This window comes from Nomascus leucogenys, chromosome 25, assembly GCF_006542625.1.
Source record: "Nomascus leucogenys isolate Asia chromosome 25, Asia_NLE_v1, whole genome shotgun sequence".
NCBI classification, from domain to species: domain Eukaryota; kingdom Metazoa; phylum Chordata; class Mammalia; order Primates; family Hylobatidae; genus Nomascus; species Nomascus leucogenys.
In genome coordinates this window covers 21,367,940-21,386,014 of record NC_044405.1, presented here as the reverse complement: position 1 = coordinate 21,386,014, position 18,075 = coordinate 21,367,940, and the positions used below count along the sequence as shown (strand labels likewise).

The 18,075-nt window shown below is 47.3% G+C and overlaps 1 pseudogene; it reads left to right on the top strand.

Moving 5' to 3' along the window:
- The first annotated feature begins 17,210 nt into the window (after window positions 1–17,210).
- LOC100602178 lies at window positions 17,211–17,828 on the top strand (annotated as a pseudogene).
- The last annotated feature ends 247 nt before the right edge of the window (window positions 17,829–18,075 follow it).

Genomic DNA, 18,075 nt, shown 5'->3' with positions numbered 1-18,075 from the left:
AACTAACTGAGACCCTGTCACTAAAAATAATAATAAAGAAAAATTTAAAAATACACAGTGACAAAAAGCAGCTACTCAGAAACATTTACAACTAATAGTTCATCAGCACAGCAGATTTACATTTATTTACAGCTGAGTAATAGTTCATCAGCACAGCAGATCATCAGCACAGCAGATCTACATTTATTTACAGCTGAGTAACACTCCATCAGCACAGCAGATCTGCATTTATTTACAGCTAAGTAATAGTTCATCAGCACAGCAGATCTGTATTTACAGCTGAGTAACACTCCATCAGCACAGCAGATCTGCATTTATTTACAGCTAAGTAATACTCCATCAGCACAGCAGATCTGCATTTATTTACAGCTAAGTAATACTCCATCAGCACAGCAGATCTGTATTTATTTACAGCTGAGTAATACTCCAGCAGCACAGCAGATCTGCATTTATTTACAGCTAAGTAATAGTTCATCAGCACAGCAGATCTGTATTTATTTACAGCTGAGTAACACTCCATCAGCACAGCAGATCTGCATTTATTTACAGCTAAGTAATAGTTCATCAGCACAGCAGATCTGTATTTATTTACAGCTGAGTAATACTCCAGCAGCACAGCAGATCTGCATTTATTTGAAGAATAGTAGTATGAGACTGTAGACAATGCTATAGTTAGGTGAAGTCACGGACCCCTTGCAAGAAGCTTGTGGCCCCTTGTGGGGCAGTCCGTGGCCACAGGGTGAAACCGTCGCTTACTGTCCATACACTTCCTTTCGGCTGCTCTTTTGTTTTGGACTCAAAGACTCCAGTGACAGGCTGTTCTTGTCAAGTCATTCTGAAGGCAGCAAACCCATCTATCCCCACCTAGGGAGAGGCAGCGTGCAGTGCTGTGTGCAGTGCTGCTTAACCAACGGTGCTATTTTCTTCCTTATTCTCTAATCACCACCGCCCTCCCCGGACTCCCCCTAGCCATCTTTCTTCGTTTTCTCTTTGCTGGTGCTTTGGGTGTGCCTGAGGCTCCTAAGGACTTGCACCCCTGTTGGCGTCTGGTTCTGAATTTGGGTGGTAAACCTCCAACTGCTGACTTGGCCCGAGGGGACAGACAGCAAGAAGTTAAGGGTGATTGGAGGCATTCCTCGATCATCTTTCCAGCTAAGAATAGAATAGGCCCTCCTCTGTGGAGGGTGTTGAGTCTGGAGGCTGGCAGTGATGTTTGAGGAAATAGGTCTGTAATTCGGTGAAAATGGCTTTCTCACCGAAACTCCTGGCTGTGCCCCTTGAGGGCCCATGGGGTCCAGCAGAGGCGTTTCTGGCTCCTCCTTGGTGGTCGGCTGCTGCCTTCCGTACTATAGGTAAATGCTGGGCAGCAGATTTTGTCCCGAGGGGGAACATGTAACAGAACCCATGACTTGTGGGCTGATATTTGAACAGCCTTGTCAGGAATGCCACCTGTGGAATCCCTTGTAAAAGAGCTTTCTCCCACAGTCCAGAAAGTCCTGTGGGAACTAAAGGGAACAAAACGGAGGAAGGAAGGAGCAGGGACAATGCATCTTTCTCCAGCCCGGCCAGTGTATCCATGCATCAGCGCCCCACAACAGGACAGCGACCCCCACACACTTCAGCGGCCCCCACAATAGGACAGCGACTCCCCACACACATCAGTGCTCCTCACACAATGCACCAACGTCCCCACACACAACATGCCAGCATTTCCCACACACATGCCAGTGACCCCCACACAACACGCCATTGCCCCCACAGAACATGCCAGTGTCCCCCACATGACACGCCAGTGTCCCCCGCACACGCCAGTGTCCCCACACAACACACCATTGCCCCCACAGAACATGCCAGTGTCCCCACACAACACACCATTGCCCCCACAGAACATGCCAGTGTCCCCCACACACACCAGTGTCCCCACACAACACATGCCAGTGTCCCCCAGACATGCTAGAGTCCCACTGACAGCACGCCAGCACCTGCCCCTGCCAGCAGACATTTCTCTCCCATGCTCATCCCTCTCACCTTTCAGAGGGCATTTCTCCATGTTGTAACCTTTCGCTATTTTCTTGTTTTAATATCCTTTTATTCTATGTAGTTTTAACATTAGGCTATAAGAAAATTAAACAAAAAAACCCCAAAACTCCTGGGCCAGGCGCGGTGGCTCACGCCTGTAATCCCAGCACTTTGGGAGGCCGAGGTGGGTGGATCACGAGGTCAGGAGATCGAGACCATCCTGGCCAACATGGTGAAACCCCGTCTCTACTAAAAATACAAAAAATAAGCTGGGTGTGGTGGCGGGCACCTGTAATCTCAGCTACTCCGGAGGCTTAGGCAGGAGAATCGCTTGAACCCAGGAGGCGGAGGTTGCAGTGAGCCGGTATCATGCCACTGCGCTTCAGCACAGGCAACAGAGTGAAAACTCCATCTCAAAAACACAAAAAACAAAAAACTCCCTAAAATAGAATGTATTTAATAAAAATGTAAGGTTACCACTCCACAAGGTAGATAGTAGCAGGTGCTGTTACTATCCGAGGTGGGAGGATCACTTGAGGCCAGAAGTTTGAGACCAGCCTGGGCAACATAGTGAGACCCCCATGTCTCTACAAAAAATAATAATAAAAAAATAGCTGGGTGTGGTGCTGCGTGCCTGTGGTCCTAGCTACTCTGGAGGCTGAGGCAGGAGGATGGCATGAGTCCAGGGGTTCAAAGCTGCAGTGAGCTACGATCGCACAGCTGCACTCCAGCCTGGATGACAAATCTGTGAAGTCCTAATTAGGGCAAAGGAGTCAGGCTGGCGGAACTGAGGGAGTTAAAGAGATAAAGCAGATAAGTTATCGGCCTGCCTTCTTCATGGTCCATAGCCCTCCAGTGCAGATAACGTACATTACCCTCAATCCTCCTGCACCCAACTTAACATCAAACACTTCCGTTTATCATCAGACACCTTGGCTGATAGAAAAAGGCACGTTAGCTCCTTGCAGCCCTGGGGTTATCAGTATTGCGCGTAGCCAGCCCTATATAGCCGAAACCATCCTATAAAATCTCCAGGAGCCTTTGTCTCTGGCAGTCAGCTCCTCCTCCGCTGATCTGCCCGTTGCCTCCTAACGACGTGTTTTCATTCTTCCTCGTGTAAATCTGCCTTTCTTTACCTACAGCTGTCTTGGTAAATTCTTTTACCCCTGCATGCCACTGGCCCAAATGGTTGTCACACACCTGCGACAATTGAGACCCTGTCTGTAAAAAAAAAAAAAAAAAAGGTGGAGTGGGACTCAACAGCCACTGTGTCCTCCTGGTACCCGGCGTGATATTCCTCTTTCTCATCTAATTGTCACAATAGCTCTATGAGGTAGGTGTTCCATCTTTTGTTAGAGTTGAAGACACTGAGGCACAGATGGGTCAAATGACTTCTCCCACACCACGTGGCGGGGATTAGAAGCCAGCAGTGTCTGAGTTCCTGCCTCTGATGTGTGAGTGATACCTGTTTTTGCCTCCTAAGTTAGGCAGTCTAGGGTAAGGGAGGGGACCCGCCACCTTCAAGCAGTTTGTGTTGTCTGGTTTTGCTTTGTGAAAGGCCGAGTGACTACCTCACCTTGCAGGCTGTTCTGGAGGAACCAGGCAGCTCCACTCCCTGGCCCCGCTGCAGGGCAAAGAGTGAGCCAGTCTCTCTCACTGCAGCCTCACCTCGAATGGTCCTATTTCAGTTTTACAGCCCACTCCTCATCACACTGACAGCTCATATCTCATACAGGGCATAGCTGTTATTAGAGGGCCGAGAAGGGGTGAGTGAGCCCAAAGCAGGCCTTTTCTCGTTTCCGTGGAGTTCGTCTCAGGGGAGAGGCTCTCCTGCTGCAGCTGAAAGCTTTGTCTCGGTGCCACAGAAACTGCTCAGAACCCTGAAATCTCTTCCTAATGCCCAGAGTCAGAAGATAGGGCCAAGATCAGAACGGCAAAGACCCCACTCAGTAATGCTTGGGACAGTCAACAATTCCAGTTTTTACTGTGATAATCACAAAGGGAGACTAAACTGTTGACAGATAAAAGAGAGTTTGGGATGTCACAGAGGAGGCAGGTTGGGTCTAAGGGGAGTGTGTTTGGGACAGGCAGCGTAGACCTCTGCTTCTCGTGCCATGTCTGAGACCTGTGTCACTGGATGTCTTTGCCTTCTAAGCCTCTGATGGTAAAGGCTGTAGCAGTGGTTGGTGGCTTTGCTGTTCACTAGAATCACATGCGGAGCTTTAAAAAATTCTAAGGCCGGGTTCCCACTGCAGGGGTCTGAACTAGTTGGCCTGAGGTGTGCCGAGGCATTGGAGATTTAAAGGTCCCACGTGACTGATGTTCACCAAAGTTCCCTTTCTGAACCTCTGGGATATGGGAGCAAGCTGCTTTACCTTTTCGCAGCTGGAACTTTCTGGTTTTCAGAGGTGTGGGAGGCAAGCTGGAGAGTGTCAACTATTTATTTATTTATTTTCTAATATTTTTGGAGATAGAGTCTCGCTCTGTCGCCCAGGCTGGAGTGCAATGGCGTGATCTCGGCTCACTGCAACCTCTGCCTCCTGGGTTCAAGCAATTCTCCTGCCTCAGCCTCCCGAGTAGCTGGGATTACAGGTGCATGCTGCCACACCCAGCTAATTTTTTGTGTTTAGTAGAGATGGGGTTTCACCGTGTTGCCCAGGCTGGTCTCGAACTCCTGAGCTCAGGCAGTCCACCCGCCTCGGCCTCCCAAAGTAATGGGATTACAGGCGGGAGCCACCACGCCTGGCCAAGAGTGTCAATTCTTATACTACACAAGTTCATGCTGCCTAAATGATCTTTTAAATAGTACCACTTCATGTTGAGTACAGATGAATCCAGAGATCAACTCTTTATCATTTGGCTCAGTAAATACAGTTGGAGTGCCCGCCCAGTCCACAACAAATGATTAGCCAACGTTAATTCCACGTGTCTCCTTTAAAAGGAGCCACACCTCTCCGTGTCCAGAGTGTTTGGGCTGATGCTTGGTAAGTACCAGGTGGATCTTGGAATCCCCGTGGGACTTGGCAACGTGCTTGAGCCACTTCCACCTTTCGTACACTAGATGGCGCAAGAGGACCGCCGAGCTGACCTGGGTACTGAGGCTCGGTCAAGTCAGGCAGCAGAGAGTGGTTTTCCCAAATATTAGTAGCATCCAAACAAGGCAAAAGCAACTCTCTGCGTTTCTCCTGGAGGAAAATGCCAACGTTCACATTCTCCTTTGGGCGGATAAACACCACTTCAAGGTGATAGCTGCTCTGGAAGGGACCTGGCCAGGTGGGGCAGGGGCTGGAGAGGGCAGTGGTGGCTCAGAGGTCATGGCGAGAGGGGGAGGGGGTGAGACTGTGCAGGAACCATCCTGGCTCTGCCTACAGAGGAGCCACAAATAAAGGCATATATTTAGCCCTTACTTTTGAGGAGGAAAGAACTTTTCACACCGGGTAGCAGGTTTCAATTTCTATCCTAATTGATAGCAGGTAGACTCAGGCTGTTTCAGGCAGGCCAAAAGAAGGATGGCTCTGTTTTTTTTTTTTGAGACGGAGTTTCACTCTTGTTGCTCAGGCTGGAGTGCAATGACGCGATCTCTGCTCACTGCAACCTCTGCACCCCAGGTTCAAGCAATTCTCCTGCCTCAGCCTCCCAAGTAGCTGGCCTTACAGGCATGCGCCACCATGCCTGGCTGATTTTTTTATTTTTAGTAGAGATGGGGCTGGTCTTGAACTCCAGGCCTCAGGTGATCCACTTGCCTCAGACTCCCAAAGTGCTAGGAAGTGCTGGGATTACAGGTGTGAGCCACTGCGCCTGGCCAGAAGGATGGTATTTAAGGAGCTGAAACTGACCACCCACAGAAAGAGGGACGGATCCTGTGGCTCCTAGCTTCTCATCCACCAGGTATTTCTAGAATAAGAACGTGAAGCATTTTGTGGTGAGGTGGAAAGAATCCATTTCTGCTGACCAAGGGGAGGCCTGGCCCATCTGTTGTTAGAGGTGCATGATTGATCAGAGGTTGGGGCCTCAAGGTAGAGTGAAAAAACCATCAGAGTGCCCTTGAGCTTCTCTGTCCGCGGGTGACTGAGACACTGTAGATCCCCAAATGGCTGGTGATGGGGACTGACTCAGTACAACATCACATGGTGACTTGACGCTGATGGCCTCACTTGAAATGATTTCTTTGGTCAGCTGGACTTTATCAGAGGCTCTGTCATCTGCTCCTATGTGTAGACAAATTCAACTTGTGAACCGGGAAGCTGTTATAATGCTTTTCTCCCTCCTGATACCCTTCTCCTCCCCAGCCCCGTGCTATTGATACACATTCTGGCTTTATGTTGAGTGGAAGTTTGTTTTCTCTTTGGCATGTTGATCTAGAGGGTGCTACCAAGACATCGATGAGGCCAATATTCAATATCACAATATTGAAGGTTTTTTTTTTTTAATTGGAGGAGTAGAGAAAGGTATACATTACTGTTTATGTGATTGGAGTTGCCTCACTGGTGATGGTGATTATGTATATGGAATTCAGATATTATTTAAGGGAATTCAGTTTGGGGCCAGTCATGGTGGCTCATGCCTGTAATTCCAGCACTTTGGGAGGCTGGGGCAGGCGTATCACTTGAGGCCAGGAGTTCCAGATCAGCCTGGCCAACACAGCAAAACCCAATCTCTACTAAAAAATACACAAATTAGCCAGGCGTGGTGGCACATCCCTGTAATGCTAGCTACTCAGGAGGCCAAGGCATGAGAATCGCTTGAATCTGGAAGGCCCAGGTTGTAGTGAGCCTAGATCATGCCACTGTACTCCAGTCTGGGCAACAGAGCAAGACTTTGTTTCAAAAAAAAAAAAGAGTAGGCCGGGTGGCTCACGCCTGTAGTCCCAGCACTTTGGGAGGCTGAGACAGACAGATCACCTGAGGTCAGGAGTTTGAGACCAGCCTGACCAACATGGAGAACCCCCCGTCTCTACTAAAAATACAAAATTAGCAGGGCATGGTGGCTCACGCCTATAATCCCAGCTACTTGGGAGGCTGAGACAGGAGAATCACTTGAACCTGGGAGGCGGAGGTTGCGGTGAGCTGAGATCGCGCCATTGCACTCCAGCCTGGGCAAAAAGAGTGAAACTCCATCTCAAAAAAAAAAAAAAAGAAGTATTCAGGTTGGAATAACAAGTTTTTTTTGAGACAGTTTCATGCTCTGTCACCCAGGCTGGAGTGCAGCAGTGGCACAATCTCAGCTCACTACAACCTCCACCTCCTGGGTTCAAGTGATTCTCCTGCCTCAGCCTCCTAAGTAGCTGGGGATACAGGCGTGCACTACACCACCACTCCCAGCTAATTTTTTTTGTATTTTTTTAGTAGAGATGGGTTTTGCCATGGTTAGCCAGGCTGGTCTTGAACTTCTGACCTTAGGCGATCCAACCGCCTCGGCCTCCCAAAGTGCTGGGATTACAGGTGTGAGCCACCCACACCGGGCCACAAGTGATTTTTGATGGTTGTGGTTCAATGTTAAGAGTAGGTGGCCACCAGGTAGTCTAGGCAGGGAGTCTTGACTCACAACCATGGCAGCAATCGTGCGAGAGAAGAAATACTGTGTCTCTGTATTAGAAGGCAGTGTCTCTGATACCAGCAGGAGAAAAGTACTGGCAGGGGGCAACTGCTAGGATCTAGCTTCTTTCTTTTATAGGTCACCAGGGAAAAAGTCTATAAAGGAGGCCACTACCACCAAAAAATGTCCCCCAGGAAGCTAAATAAGTGCTTTCAGCTTTGTTGATTGGGGCCGTTTGCTTTAGAACCCTGGTCCTCACAGGGTGATCTGCAGAGCACAGCATCAGCAGCACCTGGGAGCCTATTAGAAATTCAGGCTCTCTGCTGGGCGTGGTGGCTCACACCTGTAATCCCAGCACTCTGGGAGGCAGAGGATCACCTGAGGTCAGGAGTTCAAGATCAGCCTGGCCAACATGGGGAAACCCCGTCTCTACTGAAAACACAAAAATTAGCTGGGTGTGGTGATGGCACCTATAATCCCAGTTACCCAGGGAGGCTGAGCCAGATCACTTGAGGTCAGGAGAATCGCTTGAACCTGGGAGGTGGCGGTTGCAGTGAGCCGAGATCGCGCCTCTGCACTCTAGCCTGTGCGACAGAGTGAGACTGTCTCAAACACACACACACACACACACACGCACACACACACACACACAAATAAAAAGAAAAGAGATTCAGGATCTCAGGCCCTGCCCTGGACCCACTGAATCAGAATCTGCATCGGAACAAGATTCCTATGTACGTGAACGTTAGAAAAACAGTGTCTTCGAGGTGTGACCAACTCCAGGGATCGAGCCAGTTGGGCAGTTTATGACCCGTCTTATGGGCTGTCCATTGGCAATCCCTTTAGCCCTGTTGTGGTTCACCCTTCCTTGACACGAGGTGCCAGTGGAGATGGCTCATTTACAGAAAGTGAGGTAGGGCTGGCTGGCGTTCTGCTCAGAGGACCCACGAGGCCCGATTATCAGCACAATGAGCATGGTTTTGCTCCTTTTACTTTGGGGCATGGCAGTTGCCAAAGACTTCTTGAAGTGGGAGGCAGCTGGACAGAAAGCCACCAGCCCCTTATACCACATGCTGGGGACCCTCTGTGCCATGGGGCTATGGACCTCCAGCCTAAATCACATGCATTCATGCGTTTCTCATTCACCGGGAAAAACAGATCCCAGTGCAGCAGTGTGGTTACAAAATCGCCGAGCCCCACAGGTGCATTAGGACTGGTGCACCCTGATTGGAGGGGGTCCCAGGATGTTCAGACTGGACCGTGGCATTGACTTAGCATTTCTAGGTGCCAGCACAGTACCACAGGCTGCCAGCCCTGAATCAGTTTCATCCTCAATGGCTACACTAGTCTACTCCCAACAGATGGGGAAAGTCCAGCTCGGTCAGTCAGTCCAGCTTATTTTTATTAGCTAGCAAAGTCCCTTCCTTGTCCAAGGTTCGTGGCTGGTATAGACAGGCCAGCTTTGGGTCCTGGTCTGCTGGATACCATGTGGGCACTTGGTACCCTCGCAGCCTTGAGAGGGTCCTGCTCTTTTGCCCAGGCTGGAGTGCAACGGCCAGTCATGGTTCACTGCAGCCTCAAATTCCTGAGCTCAAGCAACCACCCTGCCTCCGTCTCCTGAGCAGTTGGAACCACAGGCATGCACCACCACACCTGGCTAATTCTAAAAATATTTTGTAGAGACAGGGGTCTCACCATGTTGTGCAGACTGGTCTCAAACTCTAGGCCTCAAGCAATCCTCCCACCTTGGTCTCCCAAAATGCTGGGATTACAGGCATGAGCCACTGTGCCCAGTTACCACCCAGCCTCTTTCCAGTCATTTCCCCTGGCTGCTCTCTGATTCCCCACAGCACTGAGGTCAAGGTTGAGTTTCAGTGGAATCTTAAAGAACAAGCAGAGAAGGATGTTGGGAAAGGCGGTGGTGGAGGGGGAGCAGACTTCTCCTTTGCTTTGTCTTGGCCATCATAGATTCTGGGACAGGAACCTCAGAAAAGGAGGAAACTTGGCTGGGCGCGGTGGCTCATACCTGTAATCCCAGCACTTTGGGAGGCCAAGGTGGGCAGATCACTTGAGATCCGGAGTTTGAGATCAGCCTGGTCAACATGGTGAAACCCCGTCTTTACTAAAAATACAAAAATTAGTCGAGTGTGGTGGTGGGTGCCTGTAATCCCAGCTACTCGGGAGGCTGAGGCACTAGAATTGCTTGAATCCAGGAGGTGGAGGTTGCAGGAGCCGAGATTGCAGCACTGCACTCCAGCGTGAGCAACAGAGGGAGACTCTGTCTCAAAAAAAAAAAAAAAAAAAAAAGAGGAGGAAACTTCGGGAGAGATGGGGGTAGGGGGGTGGGGGTGGGACCAGATGACTGCACTTTGAAAGTTGGCTGTGCCCTCTCTTTCCTTTGGCTTTGGTTGCCTTCAGCTGGTTCTAACATGCTCAGAGCTCGTGTACGGAGGCAGGTGGGGCTGCCGGCCGCCCGGGCATGCTGGCCAGGCTGATTTCACGGGATTGTTTTCAGCCATTAGTGCGTATTGTGCAGAATGACGGGGAACAGGGCCTAGTGCCTCTTTTTCCCTTCTTTTGTTTATATACTTTTTTCCTCTTTGTGAGGGAGAAAAAAGAGCTGACTCCCTTTCAAGGGACATGAAAACTGAGTTTTGTCTTCCCTTCCTATTACTGTCAAACAAAAGTCACCTTCAAACTCCAGCTCACATGGAGTCTGTCACTGGCAGGAAGCAGGGCCTTCCCTCCTGAATGTATAACTTACAGTAAGTTCTCAGCAGACCAAAAAAAATTCCTTTTATCATGTTCTGGTTTTTTTCCTTCCACTGTTTTATTTCACTTATAACATCACTCAGGCCCAAATGGTATTTGTCAGGAGTAATTGGCAAACGCTGGAGGCTGTGTTCAAGGCTGCTTGAATGGAAAATCTCAAAGCAGTTGTCCATGTTGAAAGAAAATATTATATTTGATCTTTTTAAAAAACGATTTTTGCAGACATGATGCATGTCTGCATTCTTTAGCCTTACAACCTCTTTATATTTGGGGGGGAAAAAAACCTCCCTGCAGGAAGTAGCACTTCACAGTTAATTTACAGCACGTCGGAGAAGTAATGACAACACATGAAAAGTCATTTTAAAAACACGACTATGATTTATTTTATTAGCTAGCTCATAAACCTGTACTGGTTTGCAGGTTGTTATGTATTGAGTTATGACTTCAAGCTTTGCATTTCATGTGTATTTCTCTGAGGATGTTTATTCTTCTGGATGAAAATATGCTTAAGGATGGTGGCAGCCATTCACCGGGGGTGGTGTAATACCTTCACATGCAGTCTCATTTCTAAGCTACATGCTTTTCCAGAGCAGGACATCATATAGCCAGCAAATGAGAATCATCTGATTAAACTGAGGCCCAGAGAGCTGGGATAATGTGACTGAGGCCATGCAGTGAATGGTGACTGGGTACCCTAAGCCTGTTAACATCATGCTGTACCAGCTGGTTCCTCTGTGCATTTTCACTTCCAGGAACAGAGCATAGCATCAATGACACAGTTTTGAGGCTTTTAAATCCATACTACCCCCTATTAATATGCCTTCCTCCATGTTCCAGGGGCGTATGTGCACATTCCCAAATGACGCAGTCCAGGGACTGAGGATGGCAGAGCTCATGGGAAGTACCACCTCATATCTGCTATGCTGGGATAATTCTGGAACAATCACATACCAAGAGCCACTTTGATGTTATAGAAAATTCCATACCAGGAGTTGGCAAACTATGGCCAGTTTCTATTTTTGTAAATAATTTTTTTTTTTCCTAAGCCGGGTATGGTTGCTCACACCTGTAATCCCAGCACTTTGGGAGGCTGAGCTGGGTGGATCACTTGAGGTCAGAAGTTCGAGACCAGCCTGGCCAAAATGGCAAAACCCCATTTCTACTAAAAATACAAAAATTAGCTCGTTGTGATGCACACCTGTAATTCCAGCTACTCAGGAAGCTGAGGCAGAAAGAATGACTTGAACCTGGGAGGCAGAGGTTGCAGTGAGCCAAGATCACGCCACTGCACTCCAGCCTGGGTGACAGAGTGAGACTCTGTCTGAAAGAAATTTTTTTTTCTAAATGCAAACTTTTTTATTATGACAAAATATGCATAACATAAAATTCACTATTTTAACCATTTTAAATTGTACAATTCAGTGGCATTGAGTATATTCACACTTTGTATAACCATCCCCACTATCTAATTTCAAAACTTTTTCAGCACCCCAAATAGGAACTCTGTACCATGAATCAGTAACTTTCCATTTCCCACTTTCTCGAGCTTCTGGTAACTTCTACCTTCTATCTCTATGAATTTGCCTGTTCTAGGTACTTCATGTAGGTGCAGTCATACGATCTTTTTACTTTTGTGTCTGGCTTATTTTACTTAGCATCATGCCTTCAGGTTAACTCATGTTGTAGCATGTGTCAGAATTTCATTCCTTTTTAAGGCTGTATACTATTCCTTTCTATGTATGTGTATCTACACATTTCGTTTGTCCATTCATCTGTTGATGAACACCTGGGTTATTTCCACCTCTTGGCTGTTGTGAGAATAACATTCATATACAAGTATCTGTTTGAGTCCCTGCTTTACATTTTTTTGGGTATAGACCCAGGCATGTGTAAATAAAGATTTTCATGTGTATTTGTTTGCCAGTCGCATATGCTTGGTTTCAATTCTCAACTTCAGAGCTGAGTAGGTATGACAGAGACTACTTAGGTTTGTGGTTCACAAAGCTGAAAATATTTACTATCAAGCCCTTTGCTGGCCTCTGCTAGAGCTGATACAGTATGTGCTCTCTTCGATGGCTCTGTTGGCGAGTGCCTCTCTCCATCACTGGCTTTGAACAAGGCCTAAGTGTTTGCCTGGTACTTGGTACCCACAGAGTGATAGCATCAGGCATGCTCCAACCACCAGCAAGCTTGCTCGCCCCCCTCGCCGGGTCTGCCATCCTCCCAGGGGTTTGCTGACAGCCATGAGATGCTGCTTTTTGGCTCTCTTAGAACCTGGAGCAAATCTTCTCTATACTGGGGCAGCATTTTTTCCCCTGCCTTGACCCATAGGTGTTAGTTTTCCAGGGCTGCCATTACAAAGTTCCACAAGCTCGGTGGCTTAAAACAACAGACATTTATTCTCGCACAGTCCTGGAGGCTGGAAGTCTGAAATCATGGTGTCAGCAGGGCTGTGCTTGCTCTGAAGGCTCTCAGGGAGAATCTGTTCCCTGCCTTCCTCCCAGCTTTTGGTGGCGGCCGGCCATCCGTAGGGCTCCCTGGCTTGCCACTGCGTCACTCTCATCTCTGCCTCTGTGGTCACATCACCTTCTCCCATGTCTCTTTCTGTATCTGTTTCTCCTTTTGTCTTGTAAGGCTCATTGCATTCAGGGCTCACACAGCTAATCTAGTATGATCTCAACTTGAGATCCTTCTCTTAATGACATCTGCAAAGATATGATTTCCAAGCAAGGCCGCATTCACAGGTACTGGGACTTAGGGATTGGGCATGTCTTTTTTTGGGGGAAGGGGACACAATTCAACCCACTGCAACATATAATGGATGGCATTCAAATCCAAACGGAATAGATGTATATATATAGCTAATAAAATGACACATCCCATGAGTGGACTCCGATTTTGAGAAAATATAAGTTTATTATTATTTTTTTTAAAGAAACGGAGTCTTGCTCTGTCACCCAGGCTGGAGTACAGTGGTGCAGTGACAGCTTACTGCAGCCTTGACCTCCTGGGCTCAACTGATCCTCCCACCTCAGCCTCCTGAGTAGCTTGGGGTTACAGGCTCATGCTCCTGCACCCAGCTGATTTTGAGAAAATATCAAAAATCTGGTAGGGAAGTAAGGCAAATAACGCTGCTTTTTTTTCCCCCCCAGGGACATTGATAAACACATTCATCCACATGAGTAAAGCAGCCATGTAAAGGTCTCAAAAACTAGTCATTGAAAATCATTTAAAATGTATTTTATTTTTTAGTTTTTTTTTGGAGACAGAGTCTCATTCTGTCATCCAGGCTGGAGTGCAGTGGTGCAATCTCGGCTCCTTGCAACCTCCACCTCCTGGATTCAATAGATTCTTTTGCCTCAGCTTCCTGAGTAGCTGAGATTACAGGCGCTCACCACCGCACTTGGCTAATTTTTGTATTTTTAATAGAGATGGGGTTTTGCCACATTGGCCAGGCTGGTCTTGAACTCCTCACCTCAAATGATCCACCCACTTTGGCCTCCCAAAGTGCTGGGATTACAGCCATGAGCCACTGTGGCTGGTCTAAAAATGTGTTGTAAGGACTAGATTATTTTTTAAAAGAGTATTGATTTGTCTTCCTTTTCTATATTCCACAGATAATTAAGCAAACAGGCCAAGGGTAGTGATGGCTCACACCTGAAATCCCAGCACTTTGGGAGGTTGAGGCGGGAGGATCACTTGAGGCCAGGAGTTTGAGACCAGCCTGCTCAACACAGCAAGACCCCGTCTCCACAAAAAAAAAAAAAAAAAAAAAAAAAAATTAGCTGGGCATGCTGGCACAGAGCTGTAGTCCCAACTATTCTGGAGGCTGAGGCAGGAGGATTGCTTGAGCCCAGGAGGTTAAGGCTGCAGTGAGCTAGGATTGCATCACTGCACTCTAGTCTGGGCTACAGAGTGAGAATCTGTCTCAAAAATACAATAAATAAAATAAATAAGATAATTAAGCAAGCAAGTAGCACAATAAACACATTTAAATAAACACATTTTTGTTAAAAATCGCAGTAAATGGAATTCACACATTTTTGGCTATGTAAGAAGAACTCCAGTAGAGTAGCCTTGATTCTCATAAGGGCTGCTAGTGGCTTCCCCTGCTGATGAGGAACACAGGACAAATCCAGGACATCTGATTTTTCTTGTGGTATGTGCATGAAAGCTAATCTGAATGATAATACTGGAAAAAAGCAAAGAGGAGTTCATACAGCCTGATGGCAGATTTCTCCTCTTTGCTTGGAGAGAGGCAGGGTGGCGTATTTGTTCATCAGCAGTGCAGGTGTTACTCACACGTGTGTTTAGCCTTGACCTCTTTCCTGTTAAAAATCCATCTCAGGGCCGGGCACGGTGGCTCACGCCTATAATCTCAGCACTTTGGGAGGCTGAGTGGGGTAGATAGCTTGAGGTCAGGACCTCAAGACCAGCCTGGCCAACATGGTGAAACCCCATCTGTACCAAAAATACAAAAAAAAATTAGCCAGGTGTGGCGGTGGGCACCTGTAATCCCAGCTACTCAGAAGTCTGAGGCAGTAGAATCACTTGAACCTGGAAGGCGGAGGTTGCAGAGAGCCGAACCTGGAAGGCAGAGGTTGCAGAGAGCTGAGATCGCATCACTGCACTCCAGCCTGGGCAACAGAGCGAGACTATGTCTCGAAAAAAAAAAAAAAAAAAAGAAAAGAAAAAGAAAAAAGAAAACGAAGAATATATTTCAGAATGAAATGCAAAAGAAAACAACAGAAACTATAAAACCACACCTGCAAGCAGCAGAACAATCTGTAGTTCCCACGGCTGCTCACTGTGGATCAAGGGCTTCTGGGTTGTGAGGGGAAGCGTAGGTGGTTCATTCATTCTCACCTAACTTCTTTTTTTTCACTACAGAAAGCACATCGGAAGTGACATTATTTTAGGGATGATGTTTAAGCCATTCTAGGCTTTTGAAGGCATAATTTAATTTTATGTCAGGGAGGCTAAATTTGGATTAATAACAAATGACTCGTGCACACCTCGTAGCTGCTTGGGATAATGTTACAGTTGGTCTCAATGTATGAGATTATTTCCCTGTTGGAAAAATAGGGGCTTCCCCAGCCAGAGCACAGCAGTGTTACAGAGCAGTGGAAATGGGAGCCGCAGCTGAACTTTCTGGAAAAAGAAATCTGAGAGCAGGACAATGTCGAGAGGGCCTTTCTTGGTCCCACATAGAGCGGGCATCAGGATTCTGCAGTTGTCTGGAGCTGTGCAGGTAGAAATGGCGGCACCCAGGGCCATGCAAGTTTTTCTTAGCCAGACTGATCCTTCGAGGGAAGCTTTTTAGAGTGGTCCATTGAGAAATGGAGAATGTGCTAGAATTAGACTATGAAGCCCTCATGGAAGCAATCAGCTCCACCAGCATCAAACCTCGGAGTTGTGATGGGGACACATAGAATGGTATCCTCAGACACGGTGGGGCCCAGGACCTGTTACCAAGCCCAGGAACACCAGCTCTGGGCTTCACTTCCTGAAGCCCTGCTTGGCCTCCCATTCAAAAGCACAAGGAATATCAAAACATGTCTCCCCAAATCTTACCACGCAAAATCTCATTCTGAAAGGGGAAGAAGAGAGGAAGTTAAGGACTGAGGAGGAGAAGCGAAGCGTTTCTTTTTGTTTTTTGGGGGGTTTTGTTTGTTTTTTTTTTGTTTTTTTGAGATGGAGTCTTGCTCCATCACCCAGGCTGGAGTACAGTGGTGCTATCTCGGCTCATTGCAACCTCTGCCTCCCAGGTTCAAGCAATTCTCCTGTCTCAGTCCCCCGAGTAGCTGGGACTACAGGCGTGCACCACCACGCCCAGCTAATTTTTGTATTTTTAGTAGAGATGGGGTTTCACCATGTTGGCCAGGCTGGCCTCGAACTCCTGACCTCGGGTGATCCACCCGCCTCAGCCTCCAAAGTGCTGGGATTACAGGTGTGAACCACCATGCTTGGTGGAAGCAGAGGGATTTTAGAATCATTTCACTATTTCCACTGAAAACTTCTTGCTCCACTCCTCCACAATCATTCATTTTCATGGGGGTATAGGATAGCGGTGGGAAGGCTTGGAGTGATGTATATTTGTCTCCATTATCACAATCTTTCCTTCCCATTAAAATGTGTTACCTCCAAATTTGTGATATAGCATTGCAATGTAATCTGGCAATGTACAAAGAGAAAAGGAAATAAATATTGGTCTGAAGTAGGGTAAATATGACGTACAATCACTGATGTCAGCAGCTATCAAAATTGTAAAACATAATCATGGCTCTTGATTCTAGCATAGTGAAGATCTGGGTTGATGAACTGTGACCCATGGGCCAAATCCAACCTAATGCCTGGTTTGTTTGTTTGTTTGTTTGTTTTTGAGATGGAGTCTCGTTCTGTCACCCAGGCTGGGTGCAGTGGTGCGATCTTCGCTCACTGCATGCAACCTCCGCCTCCTGGGTTCAAGCGATTCTCCTGCCTCAGCCTTCTGAGTAGCTGGGACTACAGGTGCGTGCCACCACGCCCAGCTAATTTTTGTATTTTTTGTAGAGACAGGGTTTCACCATGTTGGCCAGGCTGGTTTCGAACTCCTGAGCTCAAGTGATCTTCCCACCTTGGCCTCCCAAAGTGCTGGGATTACAGGCATGAGCCACCGTGCCCAGCCCCGATGCCTGTTTTTATTAATAAAGTTTCATGGAAACACAGCCACACACACCCTTCATTTACATACTGCCTATGGCTGCTTTGTTCTTACAAAGGCAGAGCTGAGTAGTTGCAACAGAGACTGTATGTATGGCCTGCAAAGCTGAAAATATTTACTATGAAGAAATAGAAGAACTTTACCAATCTCAATTTAAAAATTAAGATGGGCTTTTCATAAGATGGCACCAAAAGCAAAGAAGGAAGCTCCTGCCCTCCTAAAGCTGAAGCCAAAGCGAAGGCTTTAAAGGCCAAGAAGGCAGCGTTGAAAGGTGTCCACAGCCACAAAAAAAATGATCCACATGTCACCCACCTTCCAGCAGCCCAAAACACTGTGACTCCAGAGGCAGCCCAAATATCCTCAGAAGAGCACCCCCAGGAGAAACAAGCTTCACCACTATGCTATTATCAAGTTTCCGCTGACCACTGAGTTGGCCATAAAGAAGATAGGTGACAACAACACATGTGTGTTCATGGTGGATGTTAAAGCCAACAAGCACCAGATCAAACAGTCTGTGAAAAAGCTCTATGACATTGACATGGCCAAGGTCAACACCCTGATTCGGCCTGATGGAGAGAAGAAGGCATATATTCCACTGGCTCCTGATTACGATGCTTTGGATGTTGCCAACAAAATTGGGATCATCTAAACTGAGTGCAACTGGCTAATTCTAAATATATGTATATCTTTTCACAAAAAAAGTTAAGATGGAAACCAAAGCAAAGATGAACTATGGAGACAATCTAAGCAGTGATCTTCTACTATAATATTGGATTGCATTTGTGTCTGCTTTCCCTCTCGCCCCACACCTGCTTTAACTTTTTTTTTCTCTCTGAAATACTTCTAGGTAAAAGTGACAAGCTAACTGGCAAACCTGCAGAAATTAAATTACATTCAGAAGATGGCCTGGGATGGGAGCAGTGGCTCATGCCTGTAATCCCAGCACTCTGGGAGGCTGAGGCTTAAGGACCGCTTGAGGCTAGGAGTTTGAGACTAGCCTGGGCAACATAGCAAGAGCTCGTCTCTACTAAAAATTAGAAAAAAAA